Source organism: Lissotriton helveticus, chromosome 11 (assembly GCF_964261635.1).
Source record: "Lissotriton helveticus chromosome 11, aLisHel1.1, whole genome shotgun sequence".
Classification (NCBI taxonomy): Eukaryota; Metazoa; Chordata; class Amphibia; order Caudata; family Salamandridae; genus Lissotriton; species Lissotriton helveticus.
This window is the reverse complement of record NC_136072.1, coordinates 985,351,250-985,366,903: the sequence shown is the minus strand read 5'-3', so window position 1 is coordinate 985,366,903 and position 15,654 is coordinate 985,351,250.

The window sequence follows — 15,654 nt, the reverse complement described above, 5'->3', positions numbered from 1 at the left end:
CACTTTATTCCAATCAAGATGACTTCACGTGTGCCATACTTTTGTCATAAGTAAGACTGTTAGCGCTCTAGTTGTTCTTTAGAACACTCTGGGACATTCTGTCATTGGGCTACTGTTGGGCTACATCTGGCTGATATTTGGGCTACATTTGTTTTTTTTGTCTCTGGTGGCCATCTTTGGGCTACATTGGGCTACATTGGGCTACATTGGGCTACATTTGGGCTCTAACATATATATAGCCCAATGTAGCCCAATATATATTTTTTCAAAGTTAATTTTCGTAAAAACCACTGGAGCATATATCTTGAGACATAGCAAAGGCACATCGGGGTACCAGTCCCTACAATTTTGCCAAGTTTGGCGGAAATCCATTCAGCCGTTCGGGCTAAAAGTGAGTCCAACCGCGCTATGGAAATTAACATGGGGAAAACACGTTTTGGGACCCCCTTTTATCTCGGCCCCCGCTTGACGGATCCCCCCGAAACTTTCAGGGAAGGAGCGGAGCGCAGCGAGGCAAAGTTAAGGAAAATTACAGGCAGATCCCTCATTCGGCGCCAAAGTTATTCCCAATAGAATGTTGCGGATTTCCTATGGAAAACGATCCTAACTATAACTACCTACTGGCGATCCCCATGTTAATTTCCATAGGGACATTCTGACAAGGCTACAGCTCGAACGGCTGATCGGAATTACACCAGATTTGGCAAAATGGTAGGGACTGGTATGCAGCAGTGCCTTTTGTATGTTTGGTGTAAATCCCTCCAGTAGTTCTTGAGAAAATTGAATTTGAAATTTTTCAAATGGCATTTTCTATGAGACCTTTAGACACGGCTACAGCCCGAACGGCTGAACGGAATTACACCAAACTTGGCAAAATGGTAGGGACAGGTATGCAGTAGTGCTTTTTCTATATTTGATGAAAATCCCTCCAGTAGTTGCTGAGAATTTGAATTTGAGCAAATTATATATCTATATGCGCTCAACATTCTATTGGGAATAACTTTGGCGCCGATTGAGGAATCTGTGTGTAATCTTCCAGAATTTTGGCCAGCTCCGCTCCGCTCCTTCCCTGAAAGTTTCGGGGGGATTCGTCAAGCGGGGGCCGAAAGGGGGGTCCCAAAACGTGTTTTCCCCATGTTAATTTCCATAGGGACCTTTAGACACGGCTACAGCCCGAACGGCTGAAAGGAATTACACCAAACTTGGCAAAATGATAGGGCCTGGTATGCAGATGTGCCTTTGCTATGTTTGGTGAAAATCCCTCCAGTAGTTCTTGAGAAAATTGAATTTGAAATTTCTCAAATGGCATTTTCTATGGGACCTTTAGACACGGCTACAGACCGAACGGCTGAACGGAATTACACGAAACTTGGCAAAATGGTAGGGACAGGTATGCAGTAGTGCCTTTTCTATATTTGGTGAAAATCCATCCAGTAGTTGTTGAGAAAATTGAATTCGAGCAAATTCTATATCTATATGCGCTCACCATACGTGCACCTTACACGTACGGTACGCGTACCGTACGCGTACGTGCGCGTACCCTTACGTGCGCGAGCGAGTTTCTGATTGGCTGGCAGTCGACTGTCAACATTCCAAACTGTCCAAACCAGGAAGTGTTGGCCACCATCTTGTTTTTCAGGAGAACTGAGACACAAGAGAGCCCAAAACAAGAGTGGAAAACACGAAAAGGGGGCAGGGTAGAGACCCCCCAACCCTCTAGCCCTTCTCTGGGGGTCACTGACCATGTCATGAATGATGTAATATGTGACATCATCAGCAGTGGATTGCGGGTGCGCGAAATATAGTTAGTACAACTAACTATATAGGCACAATTTCAATGGTTTTTTAAATGCTAATTCCTAACTATATAAGGCCTGAAACCTATGGTTTTTTAAGTGAATATATATATATATATATATATATATATATATATATATATATATATATATATATATATATATATATATATATTTATCACTGGTATTTATATTAAGAACGACATTTCCATAGGAAAAGCATGTTTTGTGTTGCTTACAACTTTAGCACGTTTGCTGAATTTTCACCAAACTTTCCAAAAAACGTTCATCCACCGCACTGCTTCCTTGGAAGTTTTGAGGTGATCCTTCAAGCAGGGGCAAAGATAAGGGTATTTTTTCCAACAACAGCCCGACCGATCTACATTACATTACTAAGCATATCCTAGACAATATCATTCAAATAGTATTTTTTCATACTAAAGCTCCAGGATTCATTTTTAAAGTGCCCAGAATCTTCTGCATGCATAGTGCCTATAAATGTAGCAGTGAGACGAGGCATGAGTTGATCATCTTTTTTTAGTAGCTCACAATGATTTCCATTGATCAGACCTAGCTCTCATTACACAAAACCTTGCAGACCACTGCCCTAAAGTAACAGTAACTCCCACCCTTGCCGTGGACTTCAAATTAGCTCACATATTACATCACTCATGACATGTTCTATGACATCATTCATAACATCATGGCCACGTCTGAAATAACATAATTGATGTGCATGGCGGGGAAGTGAGGCATAGTTACTTTAGGACATGAGTTTTAGTTACTTAAAATAACTATAACCGGTTATTATTTTTGTTCATTTCGAAATGAGAAATTAGATGTTTTAACTGGTATATATATATATATATATATATATATATATATATATATATATATATAATATATTTATATATATATTCACTGAAAAAACCATAGGTTTGACACCAGTTATAGTTAGCTGGAAATTTTACTGATATAAAACCAATGAAATTCCACGTTATAGTTAGTTGGACTCACTATAACTTGCGCGTGTAATGCACTGCTGATGACGTCACATATTACATCACTCATGACATCACTGATGACACCATCCAGTGAATGTGTGTCTTTCTGAAAAATAAATATGTGTTATATATGTATATATTATTGAATATCTTAGTGAATACATATATTACTGAGTAATGCTTAAATATTTAAATATATGTATTAGTGTTTCACTTTGTGTATAAGTGGCTGCATGGGTTGATGAGTAGGTACATGTGTATGTATATAGGTTATTAGATGTTTTTCTTAGTATCAGTATGAGTGTTTGCATGGTTTGGTGGGGGTATTACTTACTACATAGATGCAAGAATGACTGAGTCTCTGTTTGTATGTGTTTTGAAGACAGCATATGTGCACGACTGTATGGGTGGATTAGTGTGCATATGTCTGTGTTAGTGAGTGAATGACTGTCTTATTAGTGTCTTTATCAGTAACTACATATGTTTTAATGTAGTATATGTGAATATTGATGTATATAAGTGACTATATGTGAGAGTGAGGGATTGTAAGAGTTCCTGTTTAAATTAGTATGTGTTTCTATAAGTGATTTTTTAAGAGAGTAAGTATGTGTAAGTTTCCTTAGAAGTAAAGTGGTAGTGTGTGTATAGCTGTTTATGCAAATAAATGGATGTTCAATAGTTTATTTGCATGTGTGAGTATGTGTATGAATAACTTTTGGATGACTGTCGGTGTGTAACAGGATGTGTACGTGTATCACTACATATGATTAGTGAATATATGTATGACTGACTATATAGAACTGTTGGTGAATTAGTGCATGTGTATATAGATGGTGGAATTATTGAATTGGTTGTTGTAACTGGTATGGGTATCTCCATTTTTTTGAACATTTTAGTTTCTATTTTTGAATATGCGTTTCAAGGGTTAGATTACAGTGAAAGGAGGTCTGTCACTGTGTCACAAGGATGGTGTCATCAGTGATGTCATGAGTGATGTAATATGTGACGTCATCAGCAGTGCATTACACGCGCAAGTTATAGTGAGTCCAACTAACTATAACGTCGATTTTCATTGGTTTTATATCAGTAAAATATCCAGCTAACTATAACTGGTGTCAAACCTATGGTTTTTTCAGTGAATTTCATAGGTTTTGTAAATGCTACTTCCTAACTATAACGTGTGTAAAACCTATGGTTTTTTCAGTGAATTTCATTGGTTTTTAAAATGCTAATTCAGAAATATCTCGTGTATACAACCTATACTTTTGTCAATAAAGTTCTGGCAATATTTTTTTCAGAAACAAGCCGTTTTCTTCACTGTTCAAGTTGCATAGAGACTCCTTGTAAAGCGATACAGAATTAGAAAGTCTGTACCTTGCCTTTTTTTCAACGCATTAAAATTTGCCTGTAAATAAAAATAGCCTTTCTAAACTTTCGTGCACGACCCTGTGTGCGCACTCTCGGCAACAGTTCTCAATAAAATGGATAGCGCATTTCCAGGCTTTCGTGCGCGACCGACTGCGCGCACCCGCCTATATATTTCGTGAAAACTTTGCAATCTGAACTTATTGAATTTCTTCATAGACCCATCAAAGAACTTATACTACGTCAAAGAGACTAAACCTAGGCTTCTTTTTTAATATTAGGAAAATTTTCATTAAATGGAGCCGAATGTCTTTTTAAACTTTCGTGTGTGACCGAATGTACACACCTTGGTATTTTAAAAGAAAATATAAAAGGTTTTATACTTTAACAATTGTATGCTTGAATCGAGCTCAGAAGATATATTAAATCCGGATATGTTTGGATTTACTCCTTTTCACGTTTTGAAACTTCACTGAATTAGACCGCTACTTCCAAATGGCGTACGTGACCAGATACTATCACCGCGTACACGTCCTGGGACGCGCATGTGAAGTCATGTGACTTGAAAACAACACTTCCAATTGGTTCTTAGTAGTTTCTATTCTGCAATTTACACGGAGAACTCCACCCACTTCTCTCACTATCTTTTCTACTCTCAAAAGAGAACAACGTTCAACACCCTTCGGAAGACTTTGCTGAAATGGCTGCCGCCCCGCATTCATCATACGAATCTGAAGGAAATGAGCGACTACCTTTAAAAAGAAAAAAGGAATCTTTTATTTGGCAATTTTTCACTTATCCTGAAGAACAAAAGAAAGTGAATGCGCCAAAAGTTACCTGCACGATATGCAATTTGGTTCTCTCAAGAGGAAATCCAAGAAAAAAATATTCCTTTTCCATACATACCATGGTGCGGCATGTCAAACAAGTGCACCCTGTGGAATTTGCAAAGGCATCGACAAGAGCCCTGGCCACGCTATTACCATCAGAGGTGGCCAGCACATCTTCTGGTGGACGACCTGTATCTCCATCGAGTGCTGTGATGGACTTGAGACCATATCTTGCAAAGGTGCACATGAAATGCAACGAGTGTGGAGAAATTCTTCTGTACGGAGAGCAGAGCCTCGTTCTTACTAAACTAAAAATTGAGAGTCATAAATGCCCCGAGAAAAGATAAATTTCTTCATTTCATTTTGATCCTGTGTCACACTTGAAAATGTTGTTGCAAGTTTAAAAAATCAAAAACAACATAACAGTTGTTTAAAAAAACAAAAACAAAAAAAAAAGTTCTTTTCAGAACTAACTAATTGTACCAAAAACAGCTCCAGGAGCATATTATAAAGGGGGTTTATCTCCGCTTTTTTGCCTTTCGTTCGTGCGCGACCGTGTGCGCGCACCCGCCTATATATTTCGTGAAAACTTTGCAATTGCAACTTATTAAATTTCTTCATAGACCCATCAAAGAACTTATACTACGTCAAAGACACTAAACCTAGGCTTCTTTTTTATTATTATGAAAATTTTCATAAATGGAGCCGAATGTCTTTTTAAACTTTCGTGCGTGACCGAATGTACACACCTTGGTATTTAAAAAAAAAATATAAAAGGTTTTATACTTTAACAATTGTATGCTTGAATCGAGCTCAGAAGATATATTAAATCCGGATGTGTTTGGATATACTCCTTTTCACGTTTTGAAACTTCGCTGAATTAGACCGCTACTTCCAAATGGCGTACGTGACCAGATACTGTCACCGCGTACACGTCCTGAGACGCGCATGTGAAGTCATATGACTTGAAAACAACACTTCCAATTGGTCCTTAGTAGTTTCTATTCTGCAATTTACACGGAGAACTCCACCCACTTCTCTCACTATCTTTTCTACTCTCAAAAGACAACAACGTTCAACATCTTTCGAAAGACTTTCTTTTCACGCGATAATGTGAAATACTGAGATTGTTACAGGATTTTCTATCAGATATGTGTTCCCATTTCTGTTGAAGCACTAACACCGTGGAAAATTCCACCGATAGCAGTGATATTTTTAACGCCGAGCACCGGCGATTTTTATCACTTAGAAGCCTTCCTATTATGAAGGTTTATCTCCTAAGTCTCTGATTCTCAAACTGTGCAACGCGGCTCCCCTGTGTGCCGTAATGAAGTGCTAGGGGCGCCGCCCACACTCTAGTGTGACTAACCATCTATAAATTCCACAGACATCTCCACCCTGTTATCTGCAATTGTGAGCATCAAAAGGAGCTGCGCTACGCCCCTGTGAGAGGCCTCACTCCCACTGCTGCAACGGCTTGGCAGTCCTCCAGATGCACAGGAACAGCCCCTCCGATCCATTGAAGTTCTGTGTCGGTCTCAATACCACTTACAAAATGAAAATAAGCACTGAAGAATATTCAAGTATGTAGTACTCCTCCTGCTACAGCATACAAAATGCATTCTATTACCTATAAAAAAGTCAAACACCCACGCTACAATCATATAGAACACTTCCTCTAAAGAAGCCTGTGAATAACTTTAAAACATCAGGTTAACCTTTTTTTACTCTCTCATCATTATTAAAGATAAGTATTTACAATGCTATATTAAACAATGCCATGGTTCTTGCTTTTTAATTTTAAAAATCTTGCAATCTTTCACAAACCCAATACTCATGGCTTCTTTTTCGTGACAAAAATCTTGCAATATTACATACCTACATAGAATAACAGAAAAAACATAACACTACAAAGGCCGAACACTCTACTAAACGCGGATTTGTAACCTATGGGGCAGATTTATGTTAACTACTTCATACCCAGATATGCACCAGTTAATGTGCACCCCAGTATGCTAGTGCTCCGTTACCCATGGTGTGCCACATTTGAAATGTGGCGCACCATGGTACAAAAACACCATACATGCGTAACACATCTGTGCTGAAAAAGTAATACATTACTAGAGTTGCATCGCAAGTGTGATGCAGCTCCAGCAAGGCTCACCAATGCACTATATTCACAATACTGCGTCAATACCTACGCCTGCTTCAAGCACATGCACAGTTTTGAAACAGCATGGGTCTGAAAGTCACTGAGTGAAATATCATGCATTACAGTCAGCCACTTTCAAGACGCATTCCTTCAGAGGAACACTTCTTTATGGTGCAGGGCTTTAGAATGTGACATATCTCCTAGATCCATAACGTTGTAAATATGGTACATTATTTCCACTGTCATTGTATTAAATAAACTGACGAAATTGTGGCGCAAAGAGACGCAACGTCAACATAAAGCTGCCACAATGTGTTTTAAAGTGCCCTTTAAATTACAACCAACACTCTCTTTGAAGAGACCCCTCAGGTTTTTTTAACACCTGTTAAGTCCTTCCATGCTCATGACAGAGCCGCTCCATCACGAGCATTGCCTCAGCTGTCCTCAGGATGGACCAGTTTTGTCATGGGCTTGCCGCTGTGCTTGCACAGCACTAATATTGCGCCTCCATGACACGTTCTATTGACTAAGCAGAGCCATGACAGAACCACTGTATCATGAACAGATCTCAACCGTGGCTCATGAAGGAGTAGCTCTATAATGAGCATAGAAGTACCACTCAGCCCCCCGGCCCCCTAATGCTGTGGCAGAATTGCCACTGAAGCAAAGAACTTAAACTCCTGGAAAGAACAACATGTAACATTTAATATCATTTCCCGCCAATGTTTTCATATATCAGTGTTGCTGAACTCACTCAGTGAAATGTCGCTCATTTCATTAAATCACTTTTAAAGCATGCCTTATAACAATGCACCCAATCCTATGTGGGAGTGCTTATATTAAACATGACATTGCTTTAAGCAGGATAGACAAAGAAATGACACAGTGATGTAAAAGTTTCTTTATTTTTTTATACTTACCTAAAAAATAATAAAAAAGTAAAGTAAATTTCTTTTAAAAACGTAGTACCTGTGGAAGAAAAGTAAAAATAAGATTATAATGTGCATTTCATAAAATAAAAAAAAGTAGGAGTCAATAAGAGAGAGGCAGAGAAAACTCTCGGATGTTATTAGTTGTACTTACCTTATAAATATAATATCTGTGGAAGACAGTAAAGAAATATGTTATAATACATATTTCTAAATTCAATGTAACAAAATAACTCAAACAACATATTAAATGGTTTCTTTTTGCTGTCCTCAGAATACATTGATTTTCACTATAAACAGTAATTTCAATATTAATCATCATATAACAGCGGGGGAAAAAAACACAATCAAAATGATTGTGTTTAAAAAACCCATCCAAAATCTCCATACATATTATAAATACCTGAAAAAAACATATCTTAAATGTTTTTCTCAAATTCGCAATTTCTTGAGTAAGCACACTACATCTTCCACAGTTACAAACTAATTAAACTATACGACCTATTTTTAAATATATCTCAAAAAAACACCGTGCCAGTATCTCCTATAAAAATCTATCTTAAGTATACATTTTCTTCTCTCATACCTTTCCGCATGGCCAAATTGTATAAGTTAACTCATTACCTTTTAAATACCTCTCCCAAAAACTTGCGTCCATATATGTTCTAAAATAATTATCTAAAGTACTCATTTTCTTCTCTCATATTTTTCCACATGGCCAAATACTATGAGTTAAGTAGTTTTTTTCTGAAATTTCTTAATCTTAATCTTATCTATTCTTTTGTGAACCTTTACAGTAAAAATGTGTAACATGCTTTATACCACCAAACATTAACTAAATTTCTACCTGATGTTATCACTATACCAAACACAAATTTCATTTATAGATTTGTAGACCCTCAGTCACATGATATTTGTAAACAAGAAAGTTTCATATCTTTACAGTATTAATCTTCCTACAGCAAGTGATTCTACTGAAATTTGGGTTCCAAAAATAGCAGATAGGAGTTAGTTAAGGCAAAAGGCAAACGTTTCTTAAAAGTCAATTGGGTATCATTGCAAAGCGTCCAGCCACTTCCACACTTCAAATAAGCTGTATAATGTCCTGATGATGTGGAAGGCCCTTCATGAAAAATAATGGCTACAGTCACAAATGTTCGTCTAGAAATAGATACTTGAGTAGCCACAACATTTTTAATTAAAGTTGACAATTTACTCCCATCAGCTCTGCATCGTTGAAACATTAATATTACATATTGTCCATATCTATGGATAAATAAAGTTGATAACATTTCAGACTTACATTGAGAACAGACCATGTTCTGATGTGCATCTTTAACTAGTTTATTAAAAGACACTTCTTTACAGTCTGGTAATGTTAAATATATAAATCTTTCACTGTGTATATCAGTACTACTTGAAAATGAGCAATTATCACAGTTATGTTCCCATTTATAAGAAAGGCCAAAAAGATTATCAATATCTACACCTTCATCTTCCAAAACTGTAAACATATACATAATAAATTCCTGACAATCTTGCTGAATATTCTGTGAAAATTGATTTACTCCTGCACATATGTCTAAAACATTCCTTAGTTCTGATTTTCTACACTCTGTTCCCTAACATTTTTTAGAAAAAAAACAACATTAACTACTACATTTGCATAACAGTTGACACCAGACCTGTTTTCAAACTTAAATCCAACAATCTCTTCAATACTAACCGTTTTCTTATGCCTACCAACAACAGCTACATCTTTTTTTCGTCGTTTCTCAACTACTTCAGCACATTTCTCCTCATTTTTCCTTTTCTGACCAACCATACGCCTTTCAATTAAAGGATATTGAGGTAAACTTGGAGCATATTCTCTTCTTAACCTATTATACTCCTTCACACAATTTAAATCTGCACTAATCTTTGTCTCATCATAATCAATTAAATAAAGTCCACATAAAGTTCTAACTCGCGATAAAGCAACATATGCCATACCCTCTTTGAATACAGTGCTTCCAATATTTACCAAAGCACAATCTACACTTAAACCTTGAGATTTGTGAATAGTCACTGCATATGCCAAACAAATTGGGAATTGCTTCCGACGGACATATAAGTCTTTCACAAGCAAAAAACGATTTGAACAGCGGCTAATTTGCTGAACTTCCTCAATTCCATCAAATTTTATTCTTAAAAATTCAATCTCATCTCTATTTGTATAATTAACAAAACTAACAACATTACCCATTGCTCCATTTACCAATCCTCTTTCTACATGTAAATTTCTCCTTAAAATTATCCGACAATTTAAACATACATACAGATTTTTCTCTAAACCAGCAGTTTTAGATATACTTTTTTGAAGAGAATCCAATTTTAACTTCAACTTTTCAGACAAAACAATAGTACTACCTTCATGCTCTATTCTATCTTTAGCTTCCAGTTTCCTAATTTGTTGATTTTCTAAATTCAACATTTTCTCATTAAAAACTGAACATTCTTTCACAGTTGGCATCAAGCATATCACTGATTTATCTGCTACCTCTTTACTATATATTTTCTCAGGTACATTATCTTCATTAGGAAACAGCTTGGAAAGTAATCGTGTTCGTAGAGTGTGTTTCGCATCTTCAGTTAGTTTTCCAATCCTGATATCTTGAAGAATATTTCCATATTTAGTATCCTTTGCCTGTCGCATATTTTGAATCAGTTCAGTATATTTGAAATGTGACCATATATTAACATTTCCAATACTGCCCAGTCACTTTCTAGTCTCCTCATGCGTAACAGTTTCAAATACAGGTTGTCCTTTCACTGGAGTTAGTTGGAGTAGATCTCCAAAAACTATGACATGTTTACCTCCAAATAACACATCATACTCTGTCTTAAGTATCTGTTGCATTCTTAAATGCACAAAAGCAAGCATTAAATTAGATACCATGCTTACTTCATCAATAATAAGAAGTTTCATTTTTTTAAGCACTCTAGAAACTTCAAAACAAGCTTCTCCAGATAGCTTGTGATATTGTAATTTATTTTCATGTTCAACTGGCAGAATCAGTAAACGATGTAAAGTAATACCTTTAATATTATGTGCTGCCAATCCAGTTGGAGCAGTAACAACACACAACAGTGTTGACTGAGTTCTTTGCTGTAAATATGTAGTAATTCCTTTAATTAGGAAACTTTTACCAGTTCCAGCTTCTCCACTTACATATAATCGAATAGGTTCAAATGACATACATGAGCAATCTTTTCTCTCATGACGAAAGCCATGCTCAATGTGCTCTGTCACTTCATCATATATCTGTCTTTGCTCAATATTAAATTGCTTCTTTAATTCTTCTAAGTTGATTACTTCCTCTTGACCTTGCTGCATTGCTCTTTCCACCTCATCCATGGCAGTGGCTGCTTCATTTTGGATAATTGGTTGTCCCAGTGGATCTTGACTTAATGAAGCCGAACTTTGACTATCTTGTGAACTATCTCTAGCAATCTCCGCTGCAATTGTCACTTCTTGCTCTATTTCATCATTCAACATTTGCAGATAATTACTAAAAACAGTACATTCAATACTACTTTTAGATGCGTTGAATGAATCTTCATAACTATCAAAGTCCCCAAGTAGTTCCTCTTCTCTACGCCATGGTTTAAAGAGTTGCAAAAGAGCAAAATAGTAAAATTCTCTTTTGTCAGCTGTTTCGCAACTCAGTTTCCGATGATTAATCAAGTGTCCTTTTCTTTGCTTCACCAGACATCCTTCTTGTCCAATTACAGCATATACACCTTTATCAATGTTCTCTGTAACATTCCTTTTAAAAGTGTAGTTTTGAAGTATTTCATACAGACAAATGTTTTCTAGAAGAGTACTTCTATTTGGATAGTATGTATCCAACATATTTGTTTTCAGAATGTCTGTACTGTTTGGTTCTTTCTGGGCTAAATATTCAATTTCTTGCACAGATTTTAGAACACGGTTTCGTGTTTCTGCAAGACCCAAACTCACCCAGAGAATAGTCCTTGATTTAGCATAAAGACTTGCTGATGATAATCGGTCACAACATTCATATGCTCCAATTTCTCGATGAGACAACATCTTCAAACTGTACGTATACAATTTCTTGCTTAGGCTCTTTTCATGAGAAATGTCTTCCCACATCTCCTTCAGTTCCGTCTTTTCAGATTTTGTGATGTAAGACGTTACATATCGAGCCACAGCAAAAGAGTTGTCTGCAACATATTGTATGTCCATGTTAGCATTCCACATGGACAAAATGACTGGGTTATAGTCATTTATATATTTGGATTCTTCACCTCTTCTTAAATTGTACGTATTTTTAGGTGACCTTCTTCTGATGTTATGTCGCAAAGATGACATCAAATTGTTGACTCTTCCTTTTGAAAGTACCGGTCGTGCAAATCCAAAACGACATTTGGTGTAGAATTTACTCTTTGATTTGAATTTTCGCCGACAATATTTTCCACAACGATGACTTTGAAAGTGTAACACTTTTCCTCTTAAGTCCTTATCAGTTGTACTATTAGGTATGTCACATGTGGCATACTGTTCAATAAAAGACAGTACAGTCTCATCCGAGTCTCTTCCAAATTTAGGAGCATCCTTGATCCATAACAGCATATGAATATGAGGAGCACCTCTTGCTTGGTATTCTTTTCTCCAAAAGAAATCCAGTACTTCACCAAGAGGCGGATTTTTCTTGTTTGTAAGAAAAGACATCATAGCTTCAAATCTATGATTAAAATATCTGCAAACATTAACCGGATCTAACGAACACAGTTCTCCAGGTGTCTTGTAGTTTATATTTTCTATGTTTGCATTCGCCTCCTGAAGAAATTCAAGTAAATCTTCCCAAGCATACTCTGCACAGCTTAGAGTTAAAAACCATGTTGGTGCTCCTAAGTTTCTAAGCATGCACTTCAAATCTCCATGACGACGGTACCAATACTCATTAGTACCACGCTGACAAGCCATTAAATTAATTAGGTGTGAATCCAAAACACTATCTTTCTGTTGCACTTTATCCATAAATTCCTTTGCTGAAATATTATGCAGATGAACTCCACTTTTTAAGATATGATTTACTGCATAAGAGAGACCAGATAAGTCACTCTCAAACAGAAGATGAAACAAATATGGAATGCATTGGCGAAACCTCGGATCTTCTGCATATAATCTTGTTGTCCGGTATTCAGATGCAGGAATCTGCATAGGTCGATCATCATATCGTGTACCTTCACCTGTAGGGAATACCTGTGGGAAACAACGACCTTCCAAACTTTCTTCCCACACACTAATAGGATTTCCTTTCGCCTTTTTCATCTGAAATAATTCAATAGCATTCCCTATTGCTTCTTTGGAATGCAGTGGATGAACACTGTAATGTTCATAAATTTCTTCACTTCTGGGTAGGTCAACTTTTTCAATTTGTCCAATAGACAAATCACTCTCCTCTTCTTCACTTACATCTTCTTCTTCTACGTATACATCTTTATAGTACTTACTGTTTTGAACTAAATACAACGTTGCCTTTTTGACTTTTCTAACATCCACTAAATCTTGCCAGGTTTTCTTACTCTTTGTAGGTACACCATTAACTAGAATAACTAGAGGTTCCTCTTCTACATTTTCAACACCAATTGTTTCCATATTTTTTTTTAAATCAGTGGCAAATATACAACTCTACCCTTTAATCCTCTTTGTAAATCTGAAGGATTTAATTTACCAGTCTTAGGCTCCATACGAACAATAGCCTGAAAAGGATGTACACATTGGATCAGAATAGTCTCATAAGTATTTAAATCCATCAATTCTGATTGAATATTTATCAACTCTAGATTATTATGAACAGCTCTAGCAGGCATTTTACTTTCATTTAATTTATTATAACAATATTTACAAATACGTTGCTCAAAACCCAAATCAAAATAGTTTTCCACCAACAAATAAGTTGCAAAATCTTTCCATTGACCATTACTTTCATCTTCACTTTTTAAATATAAATCAACTAACCTAGTTTGACTTTTGTAATGAATGCGTCGACAACAGACACAAGAAAAATTTGGTTTCTCACCTGCAATTACCTTAAACTTTATTATTTCCTGTTCAAAATTTTCAATATTAACATTTCCAACATTTTCTAACACATTTCCTTCTATAATTATATCAGTTTCTGCATTACCTTCCTCTGGACCAAAATAACTTACCTCAATTTCTGCACAAATCTTCTTAACATCTAATTCACATCCATACAAAAGAGCACTATTTAACTGTTTAAGTTTAAGTGCTGGACTTTTTGCATAATACAACTTTCTCACCAATTTTCTCATTTTAGTATGATGCACTGCTAACATCCTGAAGTGATGAAACACACTCTGGCATATTTTTTTAGAAAGACAAGCCAGAGAATGACCTTGCAGACCTATTTTTTCTCGCACTCTGCAATGATCTAATTCTTGCAACATAACAATTTTTTTTCTAAGACTTTCTTTAGTGTACTTACGTAAGAAATTGCGAAAGAAATCAATTGAATCCTGTCGTACACTACAAATGCTACTACAATTCCAACTGTAAACAGGAACATTAGCACGTCCCCCTGAAGCTTCTCCAGCCATCACCTCTTCTGCATTTCTAACCACAATTTTCTCTTTCTCAATTACACATCCCTCCTTCACCTCGTATCCTCGACCACTGGTGTCAACTGCATGCAACAAATCGTTACTTTGAAAGTAACTCTCTTCATTAAAAAATGGTTCAGACGTTGAAGTATGCATCCACTTCCCAGAAAACACTTTACAAAAATTACTCCTATTTATGTGTCTCTTCCATTTACTTTTAGCTTTTAAAACTCATATTGCCTTATTTAGCGTATTTATTCTATTAAGTACTAAAATAAATAATTTTCTTTTTGTCTCAAACGCGCGCTCAACAATACCCTCTATATATTGTTTCTTCTTAAGAAAAGCAGATCTTCTTTTAGAAACTTTCTCCTTTTGTAATAAATTCGAAACTACTCTGTTGTAAAACATACGCTTCCTGATTTGGCTAAATTGATTCATCCGAGTTTTACTGTACAGATTTTCCTGTCTCCTGATTCCAGAAACATTTTTATCTTTGGTTCCATGTCTCCTTCTCGATACTGGTATACTTTTTTCCTTGTGCACTTCAATACTAACATTTTTTCTTCCACATATTGCTCTCAAAAACATTTTGGTTTGCTTACCAGGAGCACTCTTCTTTTTATCGGTCCTATGTTCTTTTGATACTTCTTCAATTCCTTTCTTCTTCAAATTGTAAGTCCGTTTATAGAGCTTTCTTTTTTCAGTTCTGGTCGGCATCTTAATTTAAGATTTTAATGAAATTCTCAATCTGTAAAACACAAACATAACAAATATTATAGTTGACTACTAGCATATAACGTACAAATTTAAACCACAGATTCATTTTCTAAGTAGAATAAAGAAAATAACAGAAAGTCTCTGCACAGAGTAGGAAATCCTGTAGTGAATGTTGGTTCTTAATTTTATCACACTCCATATCTGTTTTAACATTATAGACAGTTT